At 37.5% G+C, this 18240-nt stretch overlaps 1 protein-coding gene across 13 annotated transcripts in view; it reads right to left on the reverse strand.

Moving 5' to 3' along the window:
• Positions 1-18240, reverse strand: part of LOC129777919 (glutamate-gated chloride channel) — a 179071-nt gene that overhangs the window by 160604 nt on the left and 227 nt on the right. For all 13 annotated transcript variants that reach the window (XM_055784503.1, XM_055784496.1, XM_055784507.1 and 10 more), the window contains exon 2: positions 17665-17998. The gene's annotated coding sequence lies outside the window, so the exon portion shown is untranslated. The remainder of the gene's footprint in view (positions 1-17664; positions 17999-18240) is intronic.

Below are 18240 nucleotides of genomic sequence, written 5' to 3' on the forward strand. Positions count from 1 at the left end.
ACATCTTGTAACGACATTTTCAAATTTTCACAAACATTCCGGTAATGTTTATCACGATAACACGTACATGCAATAAGCCAAACAAGGGATTAAAAGCAACGAAAAAACTAATTACTTGTCCCGTTCGATGATATATGGTCTGGTTAATCAGCAATTCCGCTCATATAAGGATATAAAAAATTGCTTGGTTCGTGGATAGCTGAATCAATAGCTAAGAACATATTTTCTTGATCTGAACAAGTCTTTGAAAATAAAGCTTTTATCTCTCTCGATTTTTTTTCCACAACGTAGAAACACAAAAATGTTAGTAAAAAATCCTGGAACTGGGAACTTCTTGCTCTAAAATAATGTATACTGCAGGGGCGTTCAAATGATGACAAATAGCGGTTGAATTATTTTACAAAATAAATCATTGTCAATGAATTATTAATTGTGCATTTAATTAGGAGAATAAGTTATGATTATCGTTCTTAGTTTTATTTCCTTATTCGACATAATAAGAATCAAGAATGTCATTACTCCAAATAGAATTCTTTCTAGTCTACCAGTTTGATCCCACTCAGATTTCGTTGAGACTGTCTAGACGAGACGCATCAATTAATTTGGGATTAACGGTTGGTAGAATAAACTGCAGCGTAAAATTGTTATGCTCCTACTAGCAAGGTTTCCCTTTTCTTCGTTTCACTACCATAGTAGAACGAAGTAATTAACCTTCCCAAATCTCTGTGAAAAATCGATTTACAAAACGGCATTTCAAACCGAGAGACTTGTCGAATACTATGCTGCAATAGCATTAAGTCATGCAACGGAAGAGATTCGAGCATTCGAACGCCCCTTGCCACTAAGTGCACTCTCGGCGAAAGTAAGCATTTTGCGTTTTCACTTCTGACAAACTCTAAGAGTAATGTCTTAGTCTAAAATCTGCCAGTCGGATATTGCTCCGACATGCGGACTACGTATATTTATCATCCATCGAACGGCGTCGATTGAGGAAACGCCGAGCGGCTCGCGTTTTATGTTTAATCTATTTTTGTTGCAAAAATTTGTCGAATATTTCGCAGCATGCAGGAAATGCAGTAGAATCAGACACATTTTTTGGGTAGGGTTCCTTCGACATGTTTTACGCCGCACAGTCTGGTACAAATTTCATCACACCATCCCACCGAGAGGTCATCAACATGTAACGTGGATGAACACTTGGAATTGACTAGTGAATGGCGCAGCGCTGCGGGAAGCAAATTATAATCAAATTTATATCCTCTATCTTCTTCTTCTCCATTCCCCGGGTGACTAATTTCCATCATAACGATGATCACCACAATCCCCGTTCGCTGTCGGAACTCTGTTTCTTCGAATTCTATCCTTGAGGAGCGTCTCGGCAGATGAGAGTGACTAGGAGGGAATGTGGCATCATTTGGAACAGCTGGGGACAAACCGAGATTTGAGATGGTGTCCTTAAGGAACCATTCATTCCGCAGAGACAGAAAATTAGGTAGGAGGCAGTAAATGATGCAGTATTTTTACTCGTTCAACGTGAATCACGATGTGAACTTTTTTCGAGTTAATTATTTTTGTGTTTTCCCTGCATTCTATTTACACCCAAACTAGCGTTAGCAGAAAAAAAAAGTTTTTTTCGTGTGCTGAAGAGTGAAATAAGCAAATGAAAGCACCTTATTAAACAGTGTTAAAATCATTCTCTCAGACTGAACATAAACTTGGAATTGTACCCAAAAACAAAATGCGAGCTATGCCAAGCAGGGATCGAACCAAGGCCAGTTGGAAAGGAAAGCTGTTCTACACGACCACGCTATCCACCTAACCACTGGTGCTGTTACACAAATGCGAGAGAATATTACGCCACATTATAAAATGAAGTTGAATTTCAAAAGTATACATGGAGAGTGTTTCTAAGAGCAAAAAGGAGAGCTTAAACGTGAACCTGTTACCTTTTCGCAACGGGGGGCGTTTATGTAACAAAGTATGCAAAAAGGGTTAATGCATGCTTATTTGCAATGTGTCTCTTGTTTCGCTCTCTCATATTGCTCGTATATTGCTACGTCATATATATTATGCACAAACTCGCCTCTCTCTTGAGTAAATGCTGTACCAGAAGAGGAGGCTAGCACATATTTTGTTGTTTTTAAACTTATTCAATGATTTAAATGAGGATGTCAAAAGATGTACTAGAAATTAATTTTGAGTGCAGAAATGGTCCAGTTATAAACATTTGAAATCAATCATTATTCCACTCTGTTCCTTCCTGTTAAACGTAGTTACCACTACGTTGAAAAGTGGAAAACCAACACATGCGATACGCTAAACGATGACGAACGACGAATAACGAAGCTAGAGAGAATCGCAAAGTCGTAGTGTTGATATTTTCTGAGAAATGAACGAATTATTGATTTCTCGGTCTGACAAACCAATGCGCGAGTATAGGAGTGTTAAAATCATTGAAATGTCACATGGTCCGGTCTGACTTAACACCGACAATCAGGGTTGCCAACTATGTTTTCGAAAAATCAGGAAGAATGAAATGAAATCAGGGAAAATCAGGATAGCTCATATTGGATTGTCCGGAAAGTTCGTACCCATAATTGAGAAAACAAAAGTATTATTTTTTTAAATTTTATGTGCACAGTTTTGTTTTGCAATCAATTCAGGAAGTTCTGAAATCTTTCAGGTAGCCTAACAATTCTAAACATTAACTAATTATGGAAGCTAATTTGTCCAGTTGCGAGCGGTATTTGTGGGAATGTATCGACTGGTTGCTTGGTGGAAGCTCACAATACAGAATACCTCTCCAATAACACCTGAACCAGATCATAGTTTTTTTTCAGGTGAAGACCGGGTCAGTCGGATTGTTTCAAATGATCCGTTTTCATCACCCGCCACGATTTGCTTTAAAAAAATCGACGCATAGCTGAAACGCACAAGTCGTAACGATTTACGATATGTTTCAACTGATGCACATGAACAGCGATTTTAAACATATGTAGTGAACCTGCTAATTCATTTGTCGTGTCTCACGGATCATTCTTGCAACTTCTTGCTTTACAAACAATTTAATATATATTCTTCAAGAAATAAAACGCTTTGTAATAATAATTACAGTTGAATAAAAAAAGAAGTTATACTTGGATGTTATTTGCTGCGAAAATGTAATGAAACCTGTATCGTTTTTATTTAACTGTGCATAATTTTTGGTCGTCAATATTCCTTTCATCGTTTCCGTTCCTATTCTGTTTCTAATCTTCGTTTTATTGAGATTGAATTGCGAGAACCTTCGGGCATATGATTCTCATAGATTATATTTCTTTCACGTTAACTTCAAAATTTAAAAAATGTCGACACTGTACCTTCGGAAATGCGAATAGATAGAGTACAATCGAAAGAAAGAGTAAGCATTTTATAAGCGCGGACCGGAAAGGGAGCGTTCCAAAAAGTCTGGGAAATCCTGAAAAATCAGGAAGGTTGGCATCTCTGCCGACAATATATAGGGGAAGGGTGGTAAAGACTGACACCCTTAGGAAAAATTGATTTTTTTTGTGAATTTAACAAAAAAATATGTAGCTATTTCACCACAAACTGACAGTCTTGGTCTTTTTTTACAATAAAATATGTCTTTGAGGCTGAAATTTTGAAAATTTAATGTGTCCGGATGTGTCCGGCATCTTTGAAAAAATAAGATAGAGTCGGGAAAGATGGACACTTGGCGGGAAATATGGACACTTGACGTGGGAAAGATGGACACTAACTGAAAATTCAAGTTTATGTACACGATAAGTTTTGGAGGTCTTCAAATATGCCTTTAAAATGATCAAACAAAAAAACTAGACTAAAATCACCTAAAAGAGCTTGTAATTTTTCTCATTTTTTCATGTCTAAAATTACCTCCGGAATTCGGAATGACAAATTCGGATTACGTTTTAAAAACCGCTCTGCTGATTAGTCCATGATATCTGGTGGCACTTGCAAACGTAGTTAGTGGGCATCTGTTAATAAAAGAAGGAGGAGATAATCAAATTGTTTTCAGAACAAAATGTTCAAAATGTGTCGGGTCCGTCTTACCCGACATGATTAGTATTTTATTTCGTCAATATTTCTGGAGTAAAAATGAGAAAACTTCACCGCCAATTCGATAAACTGGAAGAGAAGTGATGGTAAATCATTCACGTAACGAAAAAAAATTGCTCGATAACAAGAGTACCTTATTTTCTGCAGATGAAAATTTACATCGAGCCGATATTTGTAGATTACTTTTTTGTTTTTATTTACAGTTTTAAACAGAAAGCCAACTAGGTGTACACAGTAAGTGTCAATAGTATTGATACACTGTATTGCGAGTTTGTACATCATTAAACTTTAAAATGTAAATGTAATTTATCAATTATACAGGGGTGTCCGTCTTTCCTACCCTGTCCGTCTTTCCCGACTGAGAACCCAGATTCACAAGTGAAAGTCCCCCACCGTTTCCATCCGTACAAAACACTGTTTTTCAACGAAAATTGACCGATCGCTGTGCGAAATCGTCACAGACCGCTACACAGTGGGGAATCGCTGGCCATCAGGCAAAAAACAAAAATGATGTCAGCTGTTTCGTTATATTTTTGCTTTCTTGCTATAATATTCCAGTGCTTAAATCCCAAATTTGAACGCAATATCATTTTTAATTACTTTTCAAAGCTTGGCATATTGACGTTTTTTGACAACTTTTTGACAGAAAGTACATTACTTTGAAACGCTCTGCTGCTTCAATGATTGCTTGAATTTTTTGGTGTGAAAGGAAAAGTTCTTTGAAAAACTATACAAAACAAATCTCTTTCATTAGATATTGAAAAATTTGATCATAGAATGCCTAACGAAACAAAAAAATTAATGGAAAAAAGCGATTTTTTTAGAAAGCCAGTTTAAATTTTTTTTTGCCGCAGTGTGCCAGTTTCGTTACATGCAAAACTGATATAAAAACATACGCTTTCACAGTCCGCCGTAGCGCAAAACAGCGCAAACTGTTGTTTAGTGAGAATAGTGATAAATTTTTTTTACTATATTTTTTTAAATATTGAAATATTATCTAGGATTCAATTAAATCAATACCATACTAATTCATGTATGAACATTTTCGTATCACAGTAATCGGTAGAAGATGATATATAAAAAGAGGATGAAATATGAACATCATAAAAATTATCTTTTAAAAGATATTGAAAAGTGCGTGATGAAAAAAGGACTAAAAGTAGGGTACGGTAAAAATTTTTAATGAAAACTAAACCATATAAAACCAATTTATCACTCAGCGCATATTAAAAACAATATGTTAGGTTGGAGAAAAAGTAATCCATTATTTTTGGGTCACATTCAAAACTATTTTCAATATGCTTCGGATTTCCCGATTTGGTTCAAATATACACCGTTTTGTTGGAAAATATGTTGCCATTCTGGAGGTAGCTTCATAATGTCTCTTAAATAGAGGTCATGTTCCTTATTAGCGAAAAACCATAGCCATCTTTAAGGCATATTTGAAGACATCCAAAACTTATCGAGTACATAAGCTTGAATTTTCAGTTAGTGTGCGTTTTTCCCGACTCAATCTTATTTTTTCAAAAATGCCGGGCACATACATTTTTCCAAATTTCTGCTTAAAAGACAAATTTCATTATAAAAAGAGACCTAGACTATCAATTTGTGGTGAGATAGCTATATATTTTTTGTGAAATTCACGAAAAAAATTCAACTTTTACTTAGGGTGTCCGTCTTTACCACCCTTCCCCTAATATGCAGAAACGAAGCTTGAACGGTTATAATAACTCAAGCAGAAAATATCAATCTTTTCTAATCAGCATTCCGCATACGACAACACAGTTGGGAACGACCACGGTTCCATCATAAGTTCCGAAATGTGTTCGATCAAATCCAGCATATATCGTTCTGCTCTTGAGCATGATTGTCTATGTCAGTGTGTACGTGCTTCGCTGGCACCCTGCTTTTGTTGTTCCGTAACCAATCAGGCGGGTTCCGGTCCAGAAGCTTTATCCTACGATGCGATGAAAACACCCGTCCCAATGTGTTTGTGTTCGTGTGCGAATATTTATGATGAGCGGGAATCAGTCGGTGGAAGACAACCCGCCCGTGTCTGTGTCAGGTCGGCAGCTCATCGTAGCAAAACCTTCATCCAAATGACTCTTTTCCGCCACCAGCTTCAATGCATTCTCACGCTCTCGCAATTTTTATCTGCTCGCCCCTGGTCTATGTTGCCAGTTTACGACTCTGAAAGTGCCATCTAAACAATATTTCATTCTTTCCGAAAAACATCATCCTCCCCACTAATCGAGATGAATAATTTCCCGCTTTTTATTCGCATCTGTGGGTTTGGGGGTGTCCCGCGAGAATTTTTAACGACCTCGCCACGATGTGGTGAAGGTTCGGTTGTCCAGGAAACAGTCCCCAATTCCAATTAAACATAATTTTATGGATCTTTCACTCGCTGGTGTTGGGTCTTTGGGTTTCCAATCTCCAACTCTAACTTTCATTCTCGCGCTCTCTCTCTTTCTCTCTTGCTTTCATGACTCCTTACGCTCTTCAACCGTTTCGAGAGAAGCAATCTAACGGACCACAAAATATGGGAGGCTGTAAAAGATTTCGCATCCCCCACGGGAGCAAGCGGGTGTCGGATATTGGGCGTTGGAATCTCTGTTCCAGGATGGGTTGACGTGTGTTTGTGAGTTAACTCTGTCCAACGGTTGCCGTTGTCAACATCGATGTTGGTGTAGCCTTTCGTGACGGTGTGTTGGAGTAATTAAAAATCAATTTTTTCACCCCCAAGGTGGAACGCTGGGCGGATAGTTGTTATTGGCGAGAGTGAAAAACACCTCCTATCCATATCGGTAATGACGAGTATTGTCATGTCGAAACGACGAAGGCGGCCACCAACAGACACGGGCGCAGGTGGTGTGCGGCAGAGTGCGGATATTGAAAAATAGGTCCAAGGTTGAGTTCGGTCAGGGAGGAAAATCTGTGACGTGTTGAGAGAATATGTGACCGAATGAAGGCAAGTGGTTGCTGCTGAGTGATGTGGTGATTTTCGATTAGCATCTGGGTATGGTTGGCTAGGCTCGGGGACAGTGTCATGTATATTTGATTGGGAAACCTGATTTCGGGATCCGAAAGCAGGCGAAATTTTTAGCTCAGCCATTTTTCGTTCAACAGTTCACCACCCAAAAAATGTTCAACTTTGACTTGGAGCAAAATGGTTAAAGTATCAAGCTTCTGAATATTCGAAAACATTTGTAAGATGTTTATGAGAATGATCAGGATTTGTGACCCATACGTATATTAAAATCAGCAGGAGAAGTGATGGTAAAGCGGTCATTGGAAGGATAGTGGTCAGTTGCTTCTTTGGTAAAATAACTATTGACTATTGATGCCGTATTGATAGTCATTTTACACCTCATGTTTGAAGAGTTTAATGACTGTTGAGTAACTCGGTACTTCTGTAGAGCTGCGCATGCAAAATGTAAATAAAAGCAAAAATTGTTCTCTCGGTAGCCATTCGAATGTATTTTTGTGTGCATTGTATTTAAGGACTTTCCCGTAAAATTTAGTTTATTAGACAAATCATAGGTTTGGATGACTATCACATATTCTAGGAGAGATAAGCCAAATTTTGTTTGATTTCTGCTAATAATTCGTATAGAAATTACTGTTTTTTGTTTGACGGCAAAATAGTCAGTAGAGGATAACGATTTACATTGTTCTGTTTACTAAGCTGATGCACCCTTGTAGCTTTGACCCTGGGAATAAGGCCACCCCACCAAAAATCAAGCCTCATTATGTGAAGTGTTATGCGTTTCTTATAACGTTTTTATACGTATGAGAGAACTTGAATTACGACCATAGATGAACAGTCCCAGCTTATTTCAGACATGTTACTTTTATTTAACGTAAGACTGCGTCTTTCAGTAAGGGTGCCAAATCATAGAACAGGTCAGGTTTTTATGAAATGAAATTAACGGTAATAACTATTTTAGCTACTAATGAATTCTGATAATTTGCATACCAATCGAATAAGAAATTCTAAAAGATTTGTTTGATATGCTATACATTACAATTCCCTTATCCCCAGAAGGTTTAAATTAATGAAAATTGGACGCATTCCAATTTTCAAATACATTTGTTCTGCCGATTTGTATGCTTACCTACACGTCAACCTACACCGTCAAAAACGAGCGACTAATACATTCGTTTCGTTAAGCCATTAGAGGCGAATGAACTGAAAAGTTTAAAGCGTCTTTAAAACAAAGAACGAACGAACGTTAAGCCATCCCCGATTCGAAATCACAGTCTCGAGCAGTGTTGCCACATGCGCAGATTTATCTGAAAAGGTACATATTTTTCCGATTTTTTTGGTACAGATTCTGTTCGGTGCAGATTACAGATTTTAGTACAAAAGTACAGATAGGTACAGATTCTCTAGAGTTATCAATTAATAACACGTGGAGGTATTGGGAGCGTTTTCGTCTGATTATAATAACAACATAGCTAAACATCCAAAAATACGATGATCACGATCTTGAATTCTAAGGATTGAACAAGAAAGCATAGGACAGCACGGAACTTTTATTAACTGATGCAGTTGAAGTTTAGCAAGAGTGTGTATAACAATAATCAAATAAATGGTAATTTGAGGCTTGAGTACTAGTATTTCAACTGATTTTTGTATGCAACAAATATTTTGAATGTTACAGATTGTGATACTGATTTTTGAAAGAAATAGTACAGATGAAAATGGTTTCAGTATAACTGTGACAAAAATTAAACTGCTTGCAGAATACTGACTGCCCTCGAAGATTCAATGGCATATCCTCAGTTGATTTTTCGGAGTATATTTTGCCCCAGATCAACAGATTCAAATGTTTTATTCCAGGCTGGAAAACCTGAATTCAAGATGCTACATAAAGAGCTGAAAGATTTTTTATCTAACCCTTCTCACTAATATCTGCAAGGAATCTTAGGAAGGGACCAGGATGCCTAAAAAACTAGCGGTTCGCTCGCATTTCCGGCACTTCGATGCTTTGTTTCTAACGATCTCAGTATGCCTCATTCCTTGGCATACAACGAGCGATTTTTTTTCTGAATATAATCAGAACAAGAATAAGTTTTTAAATCGACTCAGCAACGACATTATGAACGCAATTATAAGTTCAAAAGATGTTATTGAACATCGGGGCGACAGATCGAAAATTCAATTGAATGATATTATGCAATCTAAATTTAGAAAGACTATGAATAAGCGTCATCAAACGCACGAGTGATTCGAAGCTTGCAAATGTTAATGTACATTTACAGCAAATTTGGTATTCGTAGTAAGTAAATGTAAATATGAAGTTAGTAAATATAATATATTGTAGAAAATAATAGAGTTATTAATATGTTTTTATTAAATGTTATTAACATGAAAAAATATCGAGTTAATCAAATATTGGGTTGGGGAAAAAGAAATGTCGTATATTGTCAATATATGGTAACACTTAAACATATCTTGTGTTGTACTTATCGCATCGGCTCATACTATACGGCTATTTAAAGACGACAATCTGTGTTACAAGGTTCGTTTTGACAGTGTTGTGATCCTTTTCAGTCTCAAGTTATAGCTCGTCAAAGATGGAGTCCACCAAGCAAGAAATTCGCCATATTTTACGTTTTTACTACCTGCGAGGTAAAACTGCAACGAAGGCGGTCGAAAAAAATCGTGTAGTTTATGGACCCGATACTGTAACGATTCGCACAGTACAGCGTTGGTTTGATCGATTCCGTTCAGGTGTAGTGGCTGTCGAAGATACACCTCGTACTGGTAGGCCAATCTTCGTGGAAACCGATAAAATCGTTGAAATCATCCAAGTAGACCGGCATGTGAGCACTCGCTCGATTGGCTAGGAACTGGGTATAGACCCAATGTCCTGGAAAAAAGGTAATGAAGATGGTAGAGGTTCGAGGGACATAGCATGCGCTGCCTCAACCATTTCTCAAATTGTGACGTCGGTCGTTGTGTTTCTTTGATTGCCCACCATTGCATCCATGTGAAAGTGCTATTTTCAGGAAGTATTTCATCAATTAAAAACGTACATTTTTTAAGAGTTCCCGCTGAATATGAGGCTAATGTGATAGCGTGCAGTGTATATTTGTGAGATCACGTCGTAAAAGACAGATAAAAGTGATATTCCCATGTGCCATTTTCACTCCCCCACGTTCATACAAGCAAACGGATTTTTATTATTTCATCGTTATGAAGTTGATGTTTCGAAGGCTCTCAGTGTCGGTGTGTATGTTGTGAGAGAATTATCGCCAATTATTCATTTTTTTACCGAAAATGTTACTGCTTACGAGAACTAAGCATACGACTGCTCTCTAGACCTTTTAACCACATAAATAATCGGAACAAGCCACGATACAATTGTCATCTATTAAAAAACAAACAGTTAAATGATTTCATGAGAATTTTGGCTAAAATTATCATGCCACCGTGAGTACTTTCAACATTGTTTTGTTTCTTTCATATGCATTCCATATTGAATGCAAATAATTACGACACGATATTTGGCATGCCAATACAGATATACTTCGCCTACTGCTCCACCTCGATATGTACCTCATTGGTATAGACCATAAAACCATTTGGAACCATTTGCAGAGATTGGATTCCAAAAAAAGCTGGATGTATGGGTGCCACACGAGTTGACGCAAAAAAAATCTTTTAGACCGAATCAACGTCTGCGATGTACTGCTGAAACGGAACGAACTCGACCCATTTTTTAAGAAGATAATGTCTGGGGATGAAAAATGGATCACGTACGACAACCTAAAGCGAAAAAAGTCGTGGTCGAAGCGCGGTGAGCCAGCTCAAACCATCACCAAGCTCGGATTGACGGCCAGGAAGGTTTCGCTGTGTATTTGGTGGGGTTGGAAGGGAATCATCCACCATGAGCTGCTCAACTATGGCCAGACCCTCAACTCGGTTCTCTACTGTGAGCAGCTTGACCGTTTGAAGCGGGCGATTGACCAGAAGCGGCCAGAAATGATCAATAGAAATTGTGTTGTTTTCCACCAGGACAACGCTCGGTCACACATCTTTGATGACCCGCCAGAAGCTACGGGAGCTCGGATGGGATGTCCTATTGCACCCACCGTATGGACCGGACCTGGCTCCAAGTGATTATCATCTCCTCCGGTCCATGCAAAACGCTCTTGGTGATACTAAGTTGGCCTCAAAAAAGGCTTGCGAAAACTGGCTGTCTGAGTTTTTTGCAAATAAGGAGTGGGGGGGGGGGGCGTTTATAAGGGGAGGATAATGAAGTTGCCTTCTAAATGGCAACAAGTTTGCGAACAAAACGGCGCATATTTGACTTGAATTGAATAATTTTAAGTATTTTAAATAAAGCGTCAAATTTCGATCAGAAATACGACATTTATTTTTCCCCAAACCTATATATTTTCTTCTGCAACGAATATTTTCGATGGTACAAATTTTGTAGGAAAAAGTACAGTTGAAAAAGATTTTCACCCCTTCCGGTACATATGAAAATAGGGCAGCACTGGTTTCAACCGAGCTAGCGAACACAGCATAACGAGCGGGCAACATTAATTCCTAACGATGATATACTCACAGAGCTCGATACAATAATGAGAAGAATGGAAGATATTGCAAAATAGCAGTGCAATTTCGTTCACATTCACTATAATAGCATCGAGAAGAGGAAGCCCTCTAGCCCAAGGACAAAGAAGGTACCTGTAGCATACGGACAATTTTCATGCCAGTGAGGATAGGAACGAGACGCCAGAATAATATGGAATATGGACAAACACTGCATTTGTTTAAATACAACGCACCTCTTATGGAAGTATGCTCTCAAAACCCAGTAGGATAACCTTACATGTGCTCGGGTTCGTACCCACCTCAAGAGGAATTGAATGGCACAGTATTCAACAGACATTCAACATCACTTTGACGTAGGACTATGTCTTTGATTTCTATATAGGGAAATTACTCTACGAAAAATGTAACTAAAAATTGAGAGATTTCAATTGCATATTAAGCAGAATCATTCTGACGTTCTCATTATACATACCATTAGACTACAAATTTACCCAGCAATTTTTTCACCTGCGATATCTACAGCGGAAATAGTAACACAAATGAGCAATTTAACGAACAAAAGAGGAATGTATCACGAAATCAAATCACTTCAGATTCAATGCAGTGTAATGACTTTTTTTTGTTTAATGATTCAATTTCACCCTCTTATCTGTCACACTGATATTCGTTAATTATTATCAGTTAGACAGCTGAACCTCCTGCCAAAAGCAAAGTTTTGTTCTTTGTTCGTTACAACCCGTTCGACGGTTATGAGTACATATGGTCGGTGTTCGGTCAGACCGGATCAAGTTACATAATATTGATTTCAAGTAAATCGAACTCAAAGTTTGGTGCTGTGTAGTTTTAGTACCTTCCAATCATCCTCTCCAATTGTTTTTCTACAGCTCCTGGTTACTCTTCAGCAAGGTCGTATAGTGGTATTATTACAAAAAAAAACCTCTTTAGGTTTTTTCAAGAGCCAATCAAGAGGGTTTTACGATTGGCTATGTGTACTTGGCTCACTCTGACTGGACAAAAAATATTTTTCAGAGACTTGTTCCACTATGACTGAACAATTTGATGATGAAATCATATCATTTATTCAGTAGAATTTGCTCCATTAAACCTATACAACAAAACAAACCGGTTTCATGGTTTGAAACAGTATTTTACGCACCGAAAATAATCGATTAGTATGTATTTTCAAGCACAATTCTTGATTTCCTAAAAAATATGTCTCAACGACAAACGGATTAGTGTGATTATAAAGAGTACTTGCATTTAATGAAAGACCGCGGTTGGATCTGAAATCGATCATGAAAAGTTTAGTAATTACAATTTTTCACTCTCTGGCTTTTGGTCCACTCTGTCTGAACAAGATACAATAATATATTCGAACTTTCCAATGACTATTACATTGTGTTTCAATATGAGTTACTTTTCCGGGTTCACTGAAGGACAAAGGGAGGAATTCTCTGATGCGGAGAAATCCAACATTTCATTTGAATTTCCTTCCATTTTCTGGTTGGTAGAAAAACGTGGCTTCTCTCTAATCGCTATGGTTGTATACACTTGGTACACTCTAACTGCATACTATTATCAGTTTTTGCTGATCAGTCGAAATAAATTGAAGTGTTATCTGATGAGAGTAGAACGTAGGTGAAGAAATTCTTGATTGCTTGCTACTACTAACTCATTTTTTATTATTCTTTTACTTAGTCCGGTCTGACTGAACACCGACCATATAACAGACGGCCCTTCTCATGGCCACCATTTGGAGTTTCAAAAGAGTTAAAATAACAGATTTCAGAACAATGAAAAGAATAACAATTGTTCCGAACAATCACAGTCCTACGTCAAACTTACGTCCGTGTCCCTAGCCTCAGACTTTTCTACTTTTTTCTCAACCATTTTAATATTATTATTGTAGTAACGATTCAGACTAAAAATACATCCAAACAAACTGAACTGAAAACCTGATTCTTTAATTTTATGCCGCCAAAACGAAAAATCATTTCTTTTTTACATTTATGTGTTACTTTACAGGTATTCAGAATCTCAGTGCTTTGAAGACATCCTGTTTGTAATACGTGAGCGATAAAATAAAAGCCAGTCACGGTCAATTAACGGGAGCCGAAACTTCAAATTGAATTATCTCAAAATAATGTTTTTGGCGCTTGGTTCGTTTTCGCAGAACCCCGACCATATGTGTTCGATGGACCGATTTTTTGTCTCAATTTTCTTTTCTTTTCATTTTCTTGTATCCTTACCTCCTATATATCAGGAAATATGCTAAAATAATCAGTATAGGACTACATATACACAGTGTGTTTTTATTGGTTACGGTGAGATTGGATTGAGATAAAAATCTATGATATGTGCAACTTTTATCGAATATACTCTTTATTACTTAAATTTGTATCAAATTCACTACCGATTGGAGAAAGGAGAATATTTTTTTTAATTCGCTTATCTTGTCTACTTGTTTACTACACTCTGTCCAACTTTTATAAGACCACCCTGATTCTATTTCATTGCAAAACAAACAGTTAGAATTTCAACAAGTTACATTCATACATTGTTGAAAATGCTTAGAATTTAACGTCAATTTCGTTAAAAAGAGTTGTTTGTTTATTTATTATGCTTAAATATGACAATTTCAGCTGTCCAGTTTATATAAGACCATTTCAAAATTCATAAGGATTATCAATGAAAAATTCACAACGATCGGCTAATTTACATGTCAATAATTAGCAACCTTGCCACTTAGGCTAATAACCTGGAAAATTCGTGTTGGAATACTGTTTACCAAATGTTACTGAATGAATTACTCGATATTTTTCCATGTTTCCGAAATTGCGACCTTGAGCTCTACAATCGTGGTGTACCGCTTCCTCTCAGTGTAGATTCTGCGTACAAGGATGCCCCTAAGATTTTCAACAGGATTCAAATCTGGAGAGTGAGCCGACCAGTCCAAAAAATTAAGTTTTTGACCCTTAATTCATTGCTTAGCTTTCTAGCTGATATGAATAGTAGCATTGTTTAGCTGGAATGTGATTTTTGTGTGACGATATCCACGCAAAAAACGGTAGGTGAGAAGATTCCAGAACATGTATGTAATCCTTGAATGATATAAAAGCTGTCTTGAGCTTTACGATTGCACAGAATCCCGCCCAAACCATGCACGAGCCTTCACAAAAAAATCCTGGTTGAAAAATACTGTTCCTTCTTCTGTAAATCACGCCAGTACCCGTTAAAACCATCAAGACCATCCTGATTGAACTTTTTTTTGTCAGTGAAGATAACCTATACATTGAAGAATTTTTTGTTATGGTATATAGCAAAATGTATTCTTTTGGAATCATTCTCTGTCACAACATACCATATCCCACTGTCGGTTCATGTGAGCTTTGGCAAAACTCAGACATCTTCCGATTTGAGATGGTGTAAGATGAGGAGCTTCAACCTTTCAAACCCTCTTTATATGAGGATTTTTTTATCAAAACTTGACGAATTGTCATCCGAGTAACATTAAAATCGAGATATTGCTTCATTTGCATAAGCGATTTTGATGTATTCGAATCTGTTCTAGCTATTTCCCGCTTGTCCCAGCCAGAGAGCTTCGATTTACGTGGAGCTCTCTCCTTCTTACCGTATCGTTGAGGATTCGTCAAATAATTAAGCACTGCTTGGTGGGATCCAATCCGATGAGAAATTTCTCTGAGACCAACATTTTCTTGGTGAAATGCGTCGATTTGTCTGTCTTTTCTCTCCGTGAACATTTTTCCCTTCGGCATTTTCCAGATTTATTGATCAAAACAACTGAAACAACGGAAAAATGTAACTGGTCTTATAGAAACTTGACAGTTGACAATACAAAACCTTTGGTTTACGCTCAGCGCTTGCACACACACATATTAAAATCATTCAATGTATGGTAGTCACCAATCCTAACACACTAGAATATAAGTGGAAGAATTGTTTATTTATAATGGCACAAAGCAGCAAGATTATCACCTGGTCTTATAGAAGTTGGACAGAGTGTACACGGAAATGAATACAATATTCGATTCGCAAAAGCTATCACAAAAATAAATTGTATGTTGCAGAAACAATTAAATTATTTAAAAAACAAAATACTCTTCTACTACCTCTGCTACGGATCAAACAGGATCACCTGGTCATATACCTTATTCCATACACTCCGAGAGAATGTCACTCAGAATCACAAATAGTTGTTGATTCTAAATCGTGAGTTTAATGTGCGATTTTGCTTCTCGAACTATCTACAACCGATCTATGGAACAATAAATTGAAGGAATTACATATAAACAACGGGAAAAAAGGGTTTTGGTACTCGTGAGATGTTGGGGATTACCGTGATACACGCAAAATGAGCACTACATACTAGGAATTCATACACGGAACAATTAAAGCAAGAATACTATTTTAGACACTCTCATGTCAGAGTCACTCAAAACGGCCACTAATGAGGTTTATGAGATCATTCAAATATTCATATATAACTTAACGCCCTCAGAAAAGGAGGAGGGAACGCCTTGTGTAAATTTGTTCAGAAATAAACCCAAAAAAGTCTAGACATTTTTATGCAATCGATCATTTGTTACATGTTATGTAGAGAAGAGAGAGTCTAAAACAGTAAAAAGATGCGTTACGTAATATTTGAACGACCCTTAGTTGCAAAATTAACAAATTTGACTTGTCTCATGTCTGTGTATTCATAAATTACGTAGAACATACTGAGGAACGAAATATGAATGATTCTTATTTTTCAGCAAAGTTGAAAAATAGTCGATTTTCACAAGTTTTAACTTACCCCAGGGTTGAAAAAAACATGGAGTGAGTTAAAATTCTCAGAGCTACACGGAAAAAGATTTTTCAGTTAATTTTTCGAAGTCACTGCACTTGATTATCCCTATTTAATAACCTGACGTGCAGTCCTGGCGATATTTTTTGAAAAAAATCTGTGTTTCCGGACCGATTGAATCAGCGCGCAAAAATGTTTGACGAAAAATAAACAATGGATCGGAATGCGTTAAGGCATTCCGATATTGTGATAACGGCTGTAATAAGAATTTGAATTTGGTTGAAGAATATTGTTTACTGAAAAAAATATATCACGTCAATCCATCATTCCTAGTAATAGTTATGGTTTCCGTTTCAACTTACCCCGTGTTTCGACTTGCCCCGGTGTACCTCGCATGTACACGCTAAACAATTTCGGTAAGCCCGTTGAATATGATAAATACCAGGTTGCTTAAGAATCATATTCTCCGCTGAATTCATATTTTTTGGTCAATACTTTAACAACGAATTCAACTTTCAGAATTAATTCTCACACTTCGAAAAACATGATGAATGTGTTAAAATCGAGAGTGATATAAACGAGAGATGATAATAAACGCTCAGCTATAAAACCTAATCCTGAATGTATAACCCTTTCTAATCGAACAACTTTCGATGGATCCTTCAAGGGTGTATGTTATCGAAGCAAGCAAAAGACCGTCGTACCAAATGCAGTCGAAAACAACAGGCCCTCAAATGCACAGAACTTCTAGCGTCATCACCATTTTTCACTCTTCCAACCACAAGACGACATCATTCCGAATAAGTGCCTCCGACCTTGGCAACATTCAAACCACTTTCATGGCCATAAGTGTCGATTCACATTCGCAGAAAAGGGACACATTCGAATGGTTGGTTACATCACGTTTTTGCACCTTCATGGGTCGCATCCATCCCATCCACCCCCAATAAACCGAGGGGGCCATTATCACTATTTTCCGAGTGCCAGTGCCACCTCGGCCCAGCATTCAGCAGCATCATGATAATGTTGGTGTTCTAGCACTCCCATATTGACGAAAATTGCTGTCTAACCTTTTCCTTCCACAAGCGAATTTCCCTCGAGATAGAACCGTTCGATGGGAAACGACGGAAAAAAGAACTTATCCATCCCACATTGGGTTGAGATGATAATGGGGCCGCTCTGTGTGCGACTGCGAGATAAATCTTACCTGGAGGTATTTTTTCTCGATTTTCCTCTCTGACCACTTTTCCAGTTTTGTGTTAGCTCTCCGCCTTTTTTCTGCTTCTTCACGTTCTTCACTTCGTCTCCCTGCTACTTCCGAAGGTGTCGAAAAAAATTTCCACTTGTCCTTCGTTTCTCCACTTATTCGGCCCAACTCGAACCAACCGCGGCAGCTTCAATTTTTCTCACTTTCTTAGATTTTATTCATCATTATTCTTTCGGGATTACTTTTCTTCGTAAACTGATTCACTTAAAAATTCGCTCCCCATATTTTACACAGCATCAGCACGAATCTTCTATCATCAGGTTTCTCCTTCACTCTGCGGAATAAAATTCACTTCGATTCAGATCCATTTGGCCTCTTTTTCGAAACACATCCTTTCCTCGTCACACTTTTTTTCGCACTTGAGAAATGGGTGTTAGCCAGGCGTGCAAAACTGATCGGAAACGGTTTCACAAATCAAATTTGTTTCGCCCAGCATCTCGAAAAGGGGCGCAACCTAAAGAACACACATTCGTTCAACCGAATTCAAATTCACGGTCTTATCGAAGATTTAACTGT

The sequence above is a fragment of the Toxorhynchites rutilus genome, chromosome 3 (assembly GCF_029784135.1).
Source record: "Toxorhynchites rutilus septentrionalis strain SRP chromosome 3, ASM2978413v1, whole genome shotgun sequence".
NCBI classification, from domain to species: domain Eukaryota; kingdom Metazoa; phylum Arthropoda; class Insecta; order Diptera; family Culicidae; genus Toxorhynchites; species Toxorhynchites rutilus.